The sequence below is a fragment of the Amblyraja radiata genome, chromosome 29 (genome assembly GCF_010909765.2).
Source record: "Amblyraja radiata isolate CabotCenter1 chromosome 29, sAmbRad1.1.pri, whole genome shotgun sequence".
NCBI classification, from domain to species: Eukaryota; Metazoa; Chordata; class Chondrichthyes; order Rajiformes; family Rajidae; genus Amblyraja; species Amblyraja radiata.
In genome coordinates, this window is record NC_045984.1 from 11764279 (window position 1) to 11780460 (window position 16182).

The 16182-nt window shown below is 43.0% G+C and overlaps 1 pseudogene; it reads right to left on the reverse strand.

The window, feature by feature from the left end:
• Window positions 1-5600: 5600 nt before the first annotated feature.
• Window positions 5601-6629, reverse strand: LOC116989687 (annotated as a pseudogene).
• Window positions 6630-16182: the final 9553 nt, after the last annotated feature.

Below are 16182 nucleotides of genomic sequence, written 5' to 3' on the forward strand. Positions count from 1 at the left end.
GCAGCACAACAGAATATGTAAACATAATACGGAACAGGAGATAAAGGTTCAGTGTATATAGGGGGGTTGCACGGAAGGTCACTGGGTCATAGGGCTTGACGCACGGAGCCGCTCAATCCATCTGAAGGATATCCGTAACTTCCGGTATATGTTATTAATGCAAGAAACGCGTACTTTCCTACCTGTGAAAAAACGGCAAAATGTTGAATTTTTGCGCTGTAAAAAATTGTGGAAGTCGGTGTAAGTGTGAGAGGCATGAACCCAACTTTAGAATTCCAAAAGTGAAGCGAAATGAAGGTAAAGAGAAGCGAGAGCTGAAGGGACAACAACAGCTAAAGTGCTTGGCGAACATTGGCCGTGCAGATATCGGAATTGAAAATATTGGGAATTATCGCGTTTGCTCACTGCATTTCATCAAGTAAGGCATTATTGGTGTTTTTTCTTGATTCCTTTGGTATCTAAAAAGTTTCAGAAGTGATAAATCTGGCTGTAAATTTTGCTTCAGAGACACTTTCTTTTTGTATGTAAAAACCCACTTGAGAACAATGGGCGATTTAAAAAATTTACAGCCAGATTTATCACTTCTGAAACTTTTTAGATGCCAAAGGAATCAAGAAAAAACACAAATAATGCCTTAGTTGATGAAATGCAGTGAGCAAACGGCCAATGTTTGCCAAGCACTTTGGCTGTTGTTGTCCCTTCAGCTCTCGCTTCTATCTACTGTAATTTCTCCTCACTTGGAATTCTGAAGTTGGCTAAATGTCTCTCATGCTTATCCTGATTTCCATAATTATTTACAGCACAAAAATTGACAATTTCGGCGGGTTTTAACGGGCCGGCCATGTTGGTGCTTACCTGCAGTTCATCGCGTGTACTCCATTTGGTGTAGCGTAGCAACAGTACGGGTCATGGGTCGTGACCCGACTGCCATGAAACCTCCCTATACCGTAGACCATATATATACACAATAAATAAACAGATAAAGTGCAATAGGCTGTTATTGTTCAGAGTTTGTTTTATGGCGAGTTTAATAGCCTGATGGCTGTGGGGAAGATACTGTTCCTGAACCTGGATGTTCCAGATTTCAAGCTTTAACGCAATCAGAACTGTACTTTGGTACACATGACAATAATAAACCTAAAGGCATAATTCCCAATGCTCCAAAGTACCTCACTGGAGCCACTAGCACTTTTTTTATTTACACTTTCTCTGTAGCTGTAATATATATTTTCTACTCTGCTTATTTTCTCATCTGTGGTATGATCTGCCTGGATTAGAAGCAAAACAAGCTTATACCTGGCTATAAGCCAATGGCCCAGAGGCTGCCTGTGACCACAAGGTCAGTGAGGACGTGGTCACTGGGGGACCTATGCTCAGGGGCGGAAATTGCTATAAAAACATGGGGGGCACACAATTCCTTGGTGGCCACGCGCATGCGTGCGCACGCACACACACACACACACACACAAAAAAAATGCTGGAGAAACTCAGCGGGTGAGGCAACATCTATGGAGCGAAGGAAGAGGCAACGTTTCGGGTTGAGACCCTTCCACAGACCCTTCCTCAAACTAGATCTGAGGAAGGGTCTCAACTCGAAATGTCACCTATTCCTTCGCTCCATAGATTCTGCCTCACCCGCTGATTTTCTCCAGCATTTTTGTCTACCTTCAGGAGCTGACCTGGTTGGTGACCGACTCCGAACTCCAGCAACAGCAGCTTCGTCCGCCCCGAATCATGGGGCATGAATCAGCCCATTGGTGTAGCCTTTTATCGCCCGGCGTGGCTTAAAATCGGTCGGCAGGGGCTTCAACATCGGGAGCCTCGATGCAGCGGTTTGATTTTAAGTCACGCCGGGCGATGAAAGGCCCCGCGAACGGGCCGATTCAGCCCTTAGAAAGCGTCTGATACCCGCTTGAATTTTCAAAAGCTGCAATGTGATAAATAACACTTAAACAAATAAGACTTAAGCAAATAATGGCAAACAGAAGAACCAACCTAGGAGGGGAGAGAGAGAGATGGTAAAAAGAGAGAGAGAGAAGGGAAAAACATACTAAATAACGTGAGTGACCTGAATGAGAGACTAACCTGCAAGCCAGACAGGAAACCTGTTCGACCGGAGCCTAATGACCTGACCCGTTTAAATCCGATACTCGTTTAAATCTTTCCCATCCACCAATACATCCAATTAGTTCAAATGGTAATTGTACCCGCATCAGACAGCTTTAAGAAATTCTCCGGGAATACCTTCAGTAATACTTGAAGGTCAAAACACAATTGGTGACACATCGTATTAATACGATGTTAATGGAGACAAGCGTTTAACCGTGACACCCCCACTGTCTCGTGGAAAGCGGAGATTTTAATAAATTTCTTTTCACCGAATGTCAAAATCCGGATTACAAAACATGGGGGGGATTGTCCCCCACCTCTCAAAACATGGAGGGGACAAACATGGTGTGTCCCCCTTCCCCCCCAGGATTTTCGCCCATGCCTATGATGCTCTACAGGGCTGTTTTAATGTCACAGAATGGGACTGGACTCTGTAATCCTCATGGAGAGGACATTGATGGTGTCACAAGCTATATAAAATTCTGTGTGGATATCATTGTCCCGGAGGAGACTGTATACTGTTTCCCCAACAACAAGGCCTGGGTCACCAGGAACGTAAAGGCCCTTCTCAACCAGAAGAAGAGGGCTTTCAGGAATGGCGACAAGGAGGAGGTGAAACTGGTGCAGAAAGACCTGAAGGTGAAACTATCAATCAATCAATTTTATTTGTATAGCACATTTAAAAACAACTCACGTTGGCCAAAGTGCTGTACATCAGTGCAGATACTAATGTGCTACATACAATGGTACACAGACCTAACAATACATACATAAACTGTTTACAGCGCCCCCTCAGAGGGCCTCAAAAACGCTAGGGAGTAAAAATAGGTTTTGAGCCTCGATTTAAAGGAGTCGATGGAGGGGGGCAGTTGTGATGAGGAGAGGGATGCTGTTCCACAGTCTAGGTGCTGCAACCGCAAAACCAACACAACCACAGGAGAAAGCTGGAGCTGAAACTCCAGCAGAACAACGTGAGGGTTGTTGGGAGCTGTATGAAGAGTATTACAGGCTACAAGCTGACCAGGAACTATACATCAGGAGGTGCTACTCCAGAGCCAATAAGATCATGGGAGACCCCTTCCACCCCTGCAACGGACTGTTCCAGCTGCTACGGTCAGGCAAACGCCTCCGTTGCCATGCTGTGAGAACGGAGAGGTTGAGAAGGAGTTTCTTCCCAGAGGCCATTAGGACTGTAAACTCCTATCTCACCAGAGACTAACTTTACTGTACCACTCTACTGCTTTTTTTTTTTTTAATTGCTGTTTTTTTTTCCCTTTTTCCTTCCGCCCGCAATATTTAATATGTAAAAGAATATGTGATTCTGCTCCATTCTGTTCGTACTTTGTTTGGTTGTTTGTTGTCTTTTTGCACAAAGTCCGCGAGCATTGTCATTTCACTGCACATCTCGTATGTGTATGTGATGAATAAACTTGACTTGACTTGACTTGACTTGCAGGGGGAGGGAAAGCAATCAGGACTGGGCCAACGAGCCTAGGAAAAGCCGTGGGTCCCGATGGTGTCAGCCTGAGGTCACTCAAGGCGTGTGCCAGCCAGTTGTGCGGAGTACTCCAGCATATCTTCAGCCTGAGCCTGGAGAGGGTTCCTGTGATTTGGAAGACATCCTGCCTGGTTCCTGCACCAAAGAGGACGCGTCCCAACTCCTCTAATGACTACAGACCAGTGGTGCTGACCTCACACATCATGATCTCCCTGGAGAGGCTGGTGCTCACTCACCAGCGAACCCTGGTTAAACCATACCTGAACCCCCTGCAGTTTGCTTACCAAACAAAGGTGGCGGTGGTGGATGCCATCATCCACCTGCTCCATCGTTCCTATGATCACCCGGATAAGCCGAGAAGCATTGTGAGAATCATGTTTTTTACTTCTCCAGCGATTTTAACACCATCCGGCCTGCACTGATAGGGAGAAAACTAACAACGATGCTGGTGGACGCTCCACTGGTGTCCTGGATCACCAACTACATGACTGGACGACCGCAGTATGTTCAGGCTGTATCTCGGACATAGTCGTGAGCCACACAGGGGACAGCCCTCTCTCCCTTTCACGTGTCATATCAAATGCTTTAGCAGTGTCCAAAATGCTGTGATGATTAGATATTGGCCATTTTTTCAAAAGCAAATTCATACCTCAACACTTTGATATCCTTTGTAGGAATTGACCTCAATGTCAGACGTTTCAAATATTTCCTTCACCTCCTGGACACTCTGCAGGAGATATATTATTGCTCCTGAACCTTTTTCTAGGGCCTGGAGTGTTGTTGCTCCTGTACAGTAAGAATATATTGTGCAGTGCACAACATACAAAGGGTATCTGCCAAATTAATCTAGATCATGTTGTAAGGCACTGTCAGCGCAGTCAAGGCTTAAACATTCTCCTCACTAATGCTGTTGAAACCATCTGTGTGCGCAGTGTAACTCCCGAGCTGGGATAATTCTGTTGTAAGCCACTTAACTCCCTCAAGAGAAGGAATGTAATGAAAAATGAAGACCAAAATGTTCTCAATTAACATTTTAACTTAAATAAAGTCAATTGCCAAATGAGGGTAATTTGTTAATTTGTATGTGTTAGATACAACTCAACGTATTGCTGCATTTGCCCTATAGCAAGATTAAACTAAGTGAGCAGCAGAAAAGAAACCTGAAACATCCTATGTGCATGTTCCGCCACAGATGCTGCCTCTCTGTGAATTAACTTTGTTTAGTTTAGTTTAATTTAGAGATACAGCACAGAAACAGGCCCTTCGGCCCACCGGGTACACGCCGACCAGCGATCCCCGCACATTGACACTATCCTACACCCACTAGGGACAATTTTTTCATTTACCAAGCCAATTAACCTACAAACCTGTACATCTTTGAAGTGTGGGAAGAAACTGAAGATCTCGCAGGTCACGGGGAGAACGTACAAACTCCATATAGACAGCACCCGTAGTTGGGATCGAACCTGGGTCTCCAGCGCTACATTCACTGTAAGGCAGCAACTCTACCACTATGCTACCATGCCGCCCTTTTTTTCTTCATTTTTTTTCTTTTTGTGTCATTTTATTTTTTATTTTTAGCTTTAGTTTTTGACCCCACAAGTCCAGTTTATTTCTCATATGACTACTGATCAACACCTTATCGGCAATGGTGGAGCCCAATGCAGCTATTCTCAGCATGAACCATATTACTAGTGTACAAATACACAAAATGTCATACCATAAAATCATGCACATCATCATGGAAGGAAGGTACACATTTAAACAAGGACAATTACCCTCCAGCTGGAATGGTGGTGGACAGAGCAGAGCCCCTTCACTTACGCCACAAATCACCATGTCATGATATTATATTACATTCATATGACTGGGTTCTGAGACAAATCAACATTGCAAATATCTGAATCTTGCATTTACAGCTAGTTATTAGCAGAATAATGGATTTATATATACTAAGATTGTACAATAGACTTTAGTGCCAATGGGTCAGTATACTCGGATCTTGAGTATATGAGAAATACCCTTCACAATAACGCAACTTCTTCAGTGGCACCAAGGTGTCACATTTATAAATTCTGTCCATTATCAGTGCTTGTAGGCTTCTGAAACAAACAAAGAAAATTAAACACCACAACCGCCGAGATCTTCTGCCCGATTTAGGTCATCAAATTGCTTAATTCTTCAACATTATTTCAAATGCTTGGTAAAGATGTTGGGTTACCCCTGTAGCTCTGCATTTCAATGATTACTCCAAATCCATGTAGTTAGGGTTGCCAAGTTGGATTCTTATAACTCTGCTAAAACCCAGATTCCATTGCTCAGTTTTAGAGACTGATATAACATATCGTGTCCTTCAACATTCCTCTTTGCAACAGTAAATGTATTATTATTAAAGAGCTTATCAGTGAAGGCATCTGCATTAAGGTGGCAGTCCTTGATCTGAAATTGTGCTTCATTTTATATTTGAAATGTCTTTCCATGTTGCCAAAAAGATCTGTCGATCCAACTTTCCTTCTTCTAAAAACAACATATTATTTGGGTACAGGCAACTGAAATAGAAGACATCAGTATTATTTTTCACTGTGACCTGCAGGTTGGAGAGAGGATCCATCTTCATTACTGCACCAACTGTGTGCAAAAGGAGAGAAGCCGCAATGGTCTGGTTGGGAGTAATTGGAGTATCGACCTGCAGGGGAGTAGCTGGGACCATTCCAAAACTATTTTTGTTAAAACTGGATGGCAAAGTCTGACATTACTTGCATGGCTTTGTTCATCGGAGTGAGGTCCATATAGATATGACCCATACAACGTGAAAATGTACCAGAAATCTCAAGACCTTTGGCCTTTGCAGCCGGCAACCAAATAGTTTTAGGTACCACGAAAGAACCAGACGGTATGTCCATTCCTCCAGCGAGATCAAACAGGTCGCCTAAACCGCCTCCCACTGTGGTGGTCAAGGAATCACTGCTGGAGTCCCATAACCAGCGCCAATTGCTGGACTTCCACCGAAATCGCCGCAAAGCCCTTCAGTTTTGTGCAAGGTTAAAGTTGTTTTCCTCATGATGCTCACAAGCTTAGCAAAGCAACATGCTGATATTTGAGGACAAAAGATCTGAACTGAAGGATATTACAATGTTCAGCAAAATCCTATGAACTGATACAGATGATAGGCCATTGACTTGAAGCATTCTCTCTCCACAGATGCTGCTTGATCTGTTGACAACCTCAGTTTTCTGTTTTTATAATTGGATTCAACGTCTTTAATATTGCAGATTGTAGTAGTGTTCGCTTCAGCAATACCCATAGCTAAAATAGTAAAATCCTGACATACACATGAATCTCTGTGACAAAGTATAGACACCGCTGGTAATTAGTCTTTGAGGTCAATTGAATTTGTTCCAACTCACTCCTCTGTAAATATATTTTCAGTTCCCCAAGCATATGGCCAGCACTTTGTGGTTGCTTAATATTTATCTGCAAGACAAAATACAGACTCTAAATTGAAAGTGGATGTTTGTTGATGTACTGACTGTACAGCCAATTTCACAAAACAAAAATGAACTTTGAGATTCATTTGAAGTGCATCTTTGAGGACATGGTTATATTAGAAGAAAGACAGCATTTTTCTTCTAGTTTTCTTGTGATGAGCCCCTATTTAACAAAGATGACAAACATATTAACAAAAGTTGTGGAAAGTAGGTGGATTTCATCCATCTCGTAAAAGGTGGGAGGGCATGTTGCAATGAAGATATTGGAGCTCTGCAACAGGATATAGATAGGTTGTTTGAGTCAGCAAAAACTTGTCAAATGGAACTTAATGTGGAAAGGAGTGAGGTAATGCACCTAGTTTAGTTTAGTTTAGGGATACAGAATGGAAACAGGCCCAGGAGCGCACCGAATCCACACCAACCATCAGTCACCCATTCACACTAGTTCTATGTTCTATGTTATCCCACTTTTTCATCCACTCCCTACACACTAGGGACAATTTACAGAGACCAATTGACGTATAAATCTGTTTAAGAAGGAACTGCAGATGCTGGAAAATCGAAGGTAGACAAAAATGCTGGAGAAACTCAGCGGGTGAGGCAGCATCTATGGAGCGAAGGAAATAGGCAACGTTTCGGGCTGAAACCCTTCTTCAGAACGTATAAATCTGCATGTCTTTGGGATGTAGGAGAAAACAGGAGCACCTGGAAGGAATTCACAGGGTCTCATGGAGAACATGCAAACTCCACCCAGACAGCATCAGCTGTCAGGATCGAATCCCGGTCTCTGGTGCTGTGTGGCAGTATCTGAACCAGCTTTGCCACTGTGACACTTCAATAAGAGGAATCCAAAACCAGGCCACTATCTAAATGGAAAAAGATTGCAGATGAGGAGAGAACTAAGGAATCAATGTTATTGTGCATGAATTGCAAGAAGGTTGGAGTTGAGAAGGAGGGAGATATTGTTACAATTGTACAGAGCACAGGTGAGGCCACACCAGGTGCACTGTGCACAAGTTTTGTAGGATGTACTGGAACTGGAAGTAGTTCAAAAGGGATTCACTGGGCTAACTCCCAGGATGGGTGGCAAAATAAATTAGATTTGTATTCTCTGGAGTTTGGAGGAGTGTAGGTTGATCTGACTGAAAGCTATAAAAACCTGATGGGTTACTGGATAATGAAATGTTTCCACTATTCGGAGAATTTCAGACAAGGGGACATAGTTACAAGATTAGGGGGCAGTGATTTACTTTTGAGGTGCATGGGAACTTCTGGCAGAGGGTAGTGAATATCTGGAATTTTCTGCCCTACATACTATAACATTGGAGCATTTAAAAGGTAAGAAGATCAGATAATTCAGGACAATGGGGAATTGGCACCAAGACTAGGACAGACCAACCATGATCATATTGGACTGAAGGGCCTGTTTCTGTGCTGCGTGACTCCACAAATATGAATAGAACAGAAGCAAAATACATTCCACATGTCCATGTTGTGACCCAGAGTATCCAGTGCATTCTAGCTGGCATTGGTGAAACCCTGTCAAATCCATGAGTCTTGGACTAAGGGTTAGTTTTGTCAGATTTATGGGATACCAGGACATTAAGGTAGGAGACTGACAACAAACCACAACATTGTTGTGATTCCTAAAGGCGGATTATTAGAACCACAGATTTGTGCTAGTTCTTTGGCCACCCACGTCATTCTGATCATCAAGTACTCATCCCTACTAATCCCATTCATCAGCTCTTATCCGCTCCTTGCAATGCCATGATGATACCAGTGCACATACAGATAATCCTAACATTTTGTGCGAGTGCCTTCCTTGTTTTGCTCTTCGAAACTTTATAAACTAGAAGATACCAGACTCAATTTCTGAGATATCTGATTTCACTTATGAAAGATTATGGAGTGTTTGAGTTGATTCAGTTGTGATCCAGGATCCAGGGTCAAGGAGGGGACATGGTTCACGCTTCCTGACATTATCTGCTGCAGTAAATAAGCAAGTCTAGCATCATCTCTGAAGGACATGTATCGGCAATGTTTTGAGTCTGAATCCTAAGGTCATCATAAGTAATAAGAGCAGAATTAGGCCATTAGGCCCATCAAGTTTACTCCGCCATTCAATCATGACTGATCTATCTTTCCCTTCTAACCCCATTCTTCTTCCTTCTCCCTGGCACCCATATCGCCTATCCCATAACGCCTTTCCATGTCCTCCATGGATGCTGCTTGACCTGTTGAGTTACACTAATACTTTGTGTTTCTTTTTCTAAACCAGCATCTTCAGTTCCTTGTGTCCACCCAACATTAAATGATGGACTCTGCTGGACCAGATGCCTGTGTCAGTGGCAGTATTGGACTTAATGCGATGTCTTGATGTGATCTCCTAAAGACCTGTGTGACAATATCTCTGTAATTTATGCATATGAGCTGTGCTCATTCTCGTATGGGAAGAACTGCAACAGGTCAGAGACGACTGGATGAGAGATTATACGAAGTCGAGACAGAGTCAGGACTTCTAATCTGATGTAACCGAGTGGATCTGAAGCAGACCGAAGAACTACCTCCATACATAACTCCACAGAAACCACCTGACGTGGAGAAGACTGGGACACCTTTGCAACCTCAGCTGACATGGAAAAGACCAACACAGTATGCATCACCGGATAAAGAGGCAACTCATGAAACTCTTAACACTAGAGAAATCAAAACAAAAACAAAGTGACACAAGAGACGAAACTAGAAGTGATGCACAGAATGTACCAACTGAAAAGAAAGACGTTTCTGAAAGAAACACCATCACGAAGACTAGGGCAGGTAGAGCTGTCAGACCGCCGGAAAGGTACGGCAAGTATGTCACGAAGTAATGTGTTTTGCTGTGATGGACCTACTTGCTTATGAGAAGAAAGCATATGAACATTAGTTCATGTTATTGAAATGTCACAAGTGTGACTATGATTGAAATTGTGAAATAAGACAGAACAGTTGTTTTACTCTGTTAAGTTAAACCATATTACTACGGTGTAATATTATGAAAAGTGTTTAAATTTTCTTTGTTTGGGATCGTCGGAAATGTAACCCTAAAATGTCAAAAAGGAAATAATGTGACAATATCCCTGTAATGTATGCATATGAGCTGTGCTCATTCTCGCAAATGCTCAGTAAATCAGTCAGTGACCTTTGACTTGGAAATAAATCATTCTTGTTTTTGATTCCAACATGAGCGTGTGTGTACATTATGTATTAGTTTACTTATTTTATAAGCAGACAGATATCAACACAACCTGTCCCAATTCAATCTTTGCGATAATCTCAAAGAATTATAATTTAAAGGAGCACCCAGAAGCATGAGTCTCAACTTGAAATTTTAAAGGTATATCATATTTTAAAGGTAATATCAAGTCAATATTTGGGAGTCAAAAGGTTTAATGCAGCCACTCTCCCATGCATTGCCTATTCACCAAAAACACACTTTTAACATGAAAATCTCTCCTGTGTTGACTGTGCGAAATGTATGAGGTCATGGAATAGGGATGTTGAATTCCACTTCAGAAATTCAAGAGTTTAATGCCCAATGAACTAATGTCCATTGAAACTAAATTTCGGAAGCAAAGCATGGCAAGCTTGCAACACAGAACAAACAACAAATGTTTCTTCAAATACGAATTAGGGAATTTTGATCAGCTTTGTTTCTTCCTAGTCCATGCCGACCAGCGAATCTCGTACGCTAACACTATCCTACACATACTAGGGACAATTTACTATTATACCAACCAGTATATCTGGAATGTGGGAGGAAACCGGAGCTCCTTGCGAAAACCCACGCAGGTCACAGGGAGAACATACAAACTGCGTACAGGCAGCACCTGTAGTCAGGATCAAAACCGGTTCTTTCGCACAGTAAGGCATCAACTCTGTCGCTGCGCCACCATGCCTTTCTGTTCGCAAGTTTTCCTCTGTACCCTTAAATCAGAAACATGGACACCTCATTGTATTTTGATATCTTAACCATGCCTTTTATATAATTGGGTCCAGATTTGCAAGGTGCATAAAACAAAAGAACTAGAAATTAATTCATACATCCCCAAAGAAATCAACTTTAAAATGGTAAAAATCGGCTTAACCTGAAGTGGAGCAGGTTTACACACAGATCTGGATTTCTGGATCTCGGGTAATTGCAAGCTTGGAGGTAATTTCAAAATCAGAACAAAGTTAAACCCCTCTCAAAATCAGAATGTTCTAACAAAATTGTGATATTCGGCAAACACGCCGATGGTTACAGAATCATAAACTACCCATACAAGGGCAAGGGTTTAAATGTCAAAACCAAAGCTCTCTGTCATTGAATCTCTGAGGGAATTGTTTGTTGCAACATTTCACCAATCTTCATTCCCAGCATTGATTTTTTTCCCCGTTGTTTTCGTCCAAGTGATCAATAAGTAGAACATGCGCGCCAGCTTTTCTTTCTTGGGGTTTTATGCTGATGAATGAGAAGCATCAAAGGTGAAGTGCTAAATCAATACATCATTAACATCTGCAAAAGAGTTGGCAACCGATGCATTGGTTGGCTGTCCTCCTGTCCGGTGAGCATACTACCCAATTGAAGGTGGTAGTCGCAGCAGAGTGGGCAAAGCCAAATTCAGATCGTTTTAGCCTCAACTGGAAAGTCCTTGGACATCAAATAATTTTCTTGGAGGATCATCACACAGTGAAAAGTCGAATTGGTATTGATGAGGTGGTGCAATTGTGCTGAAGCATCTACAAGACAAAAGCTTTCACTTAGCATGGCACAACAAGCTTCTCACTGAAGAAGGGTTTTGGCCCGAAACGTTGCCTATTTCCTTCGCTCCATCGATGCTGCTGCACCCGCTGAGTTTCTCCAGCATTTTTGTGTACCTTCGATTTTCCAGCATCTGCAGTTCCTTCTTGAACAACAAGCTTCTCACTGTCTCTCAGTGCACATAACTATAAACTAAACTATGGTGGCTTTTATGCATAATTTGCACCACAGTCTGGTGGTCAAAGAGTTCAATTTTTATTCTTCATTTCCTCATTCTCTCGGTCTCTTGTTCTTGGAGATACCACAATCCTTTCTGTAAGCAGATTAGTCACCAACAGGTTTAAATAATTAGTGAGTTTGAATCCCAAAGTACCATCTTGGGTGGCATGGATGAGTTGAACCAAAGGGCCTATTTCCATGCTATATGACTCTATGATTCCATAACTCAGTTGACTGAGTGGTATGGTGGCACAGCCTGTGGACCAGCTACCTCACAATTCAGTGGGGTTCCAACTTTACCTCTCGTGCTGTCCAGGTGGAGTTCCCCTGCTCTCTCTGTGACTGCATGATCTTCCCCCAGATCCGTCAGTTTCCTCACTCATCCCTAAGACAAGCTGCTGGATGAAATGGCAACTGGATGTTGCCCCAAGATGTAGGTTAATGACAAAAAGAGAACCAAAGTGGAATTGATGGACAAGTGCTGGGGAGAATAAGTTCCGGGGACTAATGAGATTGCTCCGCTGGGAGCAGTAATGGAACCGATCAGCAATTGGTCTCCTTCTGTGACATTATAAATGTAATTGGTGATGAGTACCAAGTGCTGTCCTTGTCAGTAGCATATGAGTGATTCAGTAAGACTCACATATGAATGAGGTTTTTCACTGGTTGCACGATGATCTGAGATATCCCAACAGTACACAAGTTATTAAATCAATTTGAAATTGCATCCTTTGAACAGTTAGAACCATTCTCAATTATTGACATATTGAGAACTGGCGATTCAAGATATTTAATGTGGAGCTCTAGATCTCTGCTGCAATAACAGATACAATGTAGCAGAATGTAACATAACTTCCTCAAACTCAACAGCGATAAGACAGAATTCCTCCTCATAGGCTCCAAAGCCACACTCAGCAAAATCAATAACCCCACTCTCACCATCGACAGCACCACTGTCTCCCCATCTCCCCAGGCCCGCAACCTTGGCGTGATCTTTGATTCCACCCTCTCCCTTTAGCCTCACATCCGCCATGTCATTAAAACCTCCTTCTTTCATCTCCGCAACATCGCCAAACTCAGACCCTCTCTCACACCTCCCGCTGCTGAAAGACTCATCCATGCCTTCATCTCCTCCCGACTGGACTATTGCAACTCACTTCTCCTTGGCATCAGCTCCACCTACATCAACCGACTCCAACTGGTCCAGAACGCAGCCGCCCGACTCATCACCCACACCAAATCCTGGCATCACATCACTCCAGTCCTCAAACAACTTCACTGGCTTCCCATCTCCCACCGGATCACCTACAAAATCCTTATCCTCACCTACAAAGCCCTCCACCATCTGGCCCCCCCATATCTCACTGACCTCCTCTCCCCCTACCAACCCTCACGGTCCCTCAGATCCACATCAGCCGGTCTCCTCTCCATCCACAAGTCCAAACTCCGCAGTTTTGGGGACAGAGCCTTCTCCAGGGCAGCTCCCAGGCTCTGGAACTCCCTCCCCCAACTGATCCGCAATTCCGTGTCCCTCACCATCTTCCAGTCCCGCCTCAAGACCCATCTCTTCACCTCTGCCTATCCTTAGCCCCACGTCCCCGTCCCTTTTCATCTGTGCATTAATTGCCTCATATTGTGTTTTGAATTGAATTCTGTCTTTACTTTGTGTACTAGTCATGTCTCTACTATTTATTTCATTCCCCTTACATGTTTTTCCTCTACCTGCTAAATTTTTGTAAGGTGTCCTTGAGACTCTTGAAAGGCGCCCATAAATAAAATTTATTATTATTATTATTAATGTCTGCCTCAAACTGCGGAGCATCCTGGACAATACAGCTCACCAGCTCGATGACATGTTGGTCAACCTGAGGAGTACATAGAAACATAGAAACATAGAAATTAGGTGCAGGAGTAGGCCATTCGGCCCTTCGAGCCTGCACCGCCATTCAATATGATCATGGCTGATCATCCAACTCAGTATCCCGTACCTGCCTTCTCTCCATACCCTCTGATCCCCTTAGCCACAAGGGCCACATCTAACTCCCTCTTAAATATAGCCAATGAACTGGCCTCGACTACCCTCTGTGGCAGGGAGTTCCAGAGATTCACCACTCTCTGTGTGAAAAAAGTTATTCTCATCTCGGTTTTAAAGGATTTCCCCCTTATCCTTAAGCTGTGACCCCTTGTCCTGGACTTCCCCAACATCGGGAGCAATCTTCCTGCATCTAGCCTGTCCAACCCCTTAAGAATTTTGTAAGTTTCTATAAGATCCCCTCTCAATCTCCTAAATTCTAGAGAGTATAAACCAAGTCTATCCAGTCTTTCTTCATAAGACAGTCCTGACATCCCAGGAATCAGTCTGGTGAACCTTCTCTGCACTCCCTCTATGGCAATAATGTCCTTCCTCAGATTTGGAGACCAAAACTGTACGCAATACTCCAGGTGTGGTCTCACCAAGACCCTGTACAACTGCAGTAGAACCTCCCTGCTCCTATACTCAAATCCTTTTGCTATGAAAGCTAACATACCATTCGCTTTCTTCACTGCCTGCTGCACCTGCATGCCCACTTTCAATGACTGGTGTACCATGACACCCAGGTCTCGCTGCATCTCCCCTTTTCCTAGTCGGCCACCATTTAGATAATAGCTGCTTCAGCTACTAATAGTACCTTCAGCATCAGACTGGTTCCACCAAGATGCAGTACAGAAGGCCACAGGAGATCCTTCTTTCCTGTGGCTATCAAACTGTGCAACTCCTCCCCCTTCTGCCGTGGAGTAAACTGACTCCCCTCCCCCCTTCCCTCCTCCCCAATCTTCGCACATCCGCAATCCTTTCCACTCGTCACTTTAATTTCATATTTCGTATATCGTATGACTGTTGGCAGATCAATTTCCCTCCTGGGATAAATAAAGTTTTATCGTATCGTAACATAAACAGGAATTCATTGCGCCTTCCACGGCTGCCCAGTTTTATCTTAATTACTGCGTACATAATTGTTGACAATAATTACATCACCCAATTGTCTCATATTTATCTATATGTGTGGTTAATGAAAGGCAGTAATTCATTGTTAATAATTCACTCCAAATATCTACACTCGCACTTTGACATGAACACAGTAATCAACTCTGGGGACAGCAGTAGAAAATGTGACTCGAGTACCATGGCTGTGCTTGGTAATGCTGCTGAAACAGATAATAAAATAAACAATAGAAAAAAAAGTATGATAGAATTATATGCACCTAATAGAGAGCACATGAATGACATGCATTTAGTCGGACTTAGCATCTCATGTAGTATCAACACACTGATATACAAGAGCCATCATTGCATGGGTTTAAGAAGAAGCTGGAGGAAGGAAGTCACACAGTTCCTTATTTGCTTGTACAATAACAACTATTAAGTTCAAGTTCAAGTGAGTTTATTGTCATGTTATTGTCATGTTATTGTCATTAAAATACATTTGTTCAGGTACATGGATAGGAAAGGTTCAGAGGGATATGGGTCAAAAGTGGGCAAAGGGAACTTGCTGAGATAGAGTAGGAAACAACTGCAGATGCTGGTTTAAATTGAAGGTAGACACAAAGTGCTGGAGTAACTCAGCGGGACAGACTGCATCCATTCCTTCTCTCCAGAGATGCTGCCTGTCCCGCTGAGTTACTCTAGCACTTTGCCGAAGGGTCTCATTCCGTGTTGTATGAATCTCGCTCACTCATTCTTCCTGAGGAAAGGATCTGGATGTTGAGTTGTCCATTCTATCCACTCTTTCACATATCCTCATCACAAAACATCTAAAAACAGAGCAGTAAGCTTGTGGTCATTGGCTCTCTAACAACCCAGAGGATGCGCTGATCCATGTGTCTCTTGGCCGTCCATTTTATAGTTTGTTCGGCAGCTGACCTTTCGGCAGGTTGGAGCCAGTGCCTTTCCTGGCCTTATCTTGCATTCCAGCGCTGGTGAACATTTTATTAACGTTCCATTCTTGCATATTAACTTTTACGACATTGTAAACTACTTTTAAAATTGAATCACCATTATACTAATGACAAAATGACAGTGGCTTGTAGAACCCACAAAGCATTTT